General features: G+C 50.7%; 1 non-coding gene across 1 annotated transcript; it reads left to right on the forward strand.

Annotated features, from left to right (window-relative positions):
• The first annotated feature begins 314 nt into the window (after positions 1-314).
• Positions 315-415, forward strand: LOC130114875 (U6 spliceosomal RNA). The gene has a single exon (XR_008810468.1). It is a non-coding gene; the product is annotated as a U6 spliceosomal RNA (small nuclear RNA).
• The last annotated feature ends 841 nt before the right edge of the window (positions 416-1,256 follow it).

Consider the following 1,256-nt stretch of genomic DNA (forward strand, 5'->3'; position numbering starts at 1 on the left):
TCTCTCTCTCCCTGGCTCCCTCTCTCTCCCCCCATCTCTCACCCTCTCTTCTTCTCTCTCCTTTGCTCACCCCCTCCCCCTCCCCCTTGCTCACTCTCTCACTCCATCTCTCCCCCTCTCTCACACTTTCCCCCTCTCTCCCTCACCCTCTCACACGCTCCTCTCTCTCCCTGGCTCCCTCCTTCTCTCTCTCCTCTCTCCCCCTTGCTCACTCTGTCTCTCCCCCTCTCTCACACTCTCCTTCTCTCTCTCACTCTCTCCCTCACCCTCTCACACTCTCCTCCTCTCTCTCCCTCACTCCCTCTCTCCTTTGTATTGCTTCGGCAACGCATAGTAAAGTTGGAACGATACAGAAGATTAGCATGGCCCCTGGCACAAGGATGACACGCAGATTCGTGAAGCATTTCCTCTCTCACCCCCCTCTCTCACCCCCCCTCACTCTCCCCCCTCACTCTCCCCCCTCACACCCCCCTCTCTCTTCCTGTCAGTTCAGTTCAGCATGACAGTAGTTGTGTACAGTATTAATAAAGTACATTGTATCACTGAATGGGGTAAAATGTGACGATATGAATAATTCAAACACAATGTGCGATCAGAACAACACACAGCTACACAACAATAACACACTGTTAGCTAGATGTCCTGGGATAACTAAATGCTGCGCAACTGTCTTGTGTTGTTTTGCTGATCTCTTGCTTCCTCTCTCTGTCTCTCTCTCTCTCTGTCTAACTCTCTTGTCTGTCTGTCTGTCTCTCTTGTCCCTCTCGTCTCTCTCTCTGTCTGTCTGTCTGTCTCTCTTGTCTGTCTCTCTCTCTCTCTGTCTGTATCTCGTCTCTCTCTCTGTCTGTCTCTCTCTTGTCTCTCTCGTCTCTCTCTGTGTCTCTCTCGTCTCTCTGTCTGTCTCTCTTGTCTCTCTCTCTCTCATGTTTGAGTACATTCCTGTTCAGCAGAAGCCACAAGGTCAGCTTGCTTGTACATTGGTTGTCTTATTGAGGGGAATTCTTTCTGTTGGCTCTGCACCACTTCCCTCATGAGTACAGTAACTACAATTCTGTTGTTTCACCCCCCCCCCACATCTCTCTCTCTCCGTCTCTCTCTCCGTCTCTCTCTCTCTCTCTCTGTCTCTCTCCCTCTCACACACACACTGTCTCCACATAAAGGCATTTGCTGTGACAGAGTCATCTCCGTCAGGCGGCTGGCCAGGGGCGGTTCATGTGAAGGGGTATTTATGAAGTTGCACTTCAGATAGATATGAA

The sequence above is a fragment of the Lampris incognitus genome, chromosome 6 (assembly GCF_029633865.1).
Source record: "Lampris incognitus isolate fLamInc1 chromosome 6, fLamInc1.hap2, whole genome shotgun sequence".
NCBI lineage: Eukaryota > Metazoa > Chordata > Actinopteri > Lampriformes > Lampridae > Lampris > Lampris incognitus.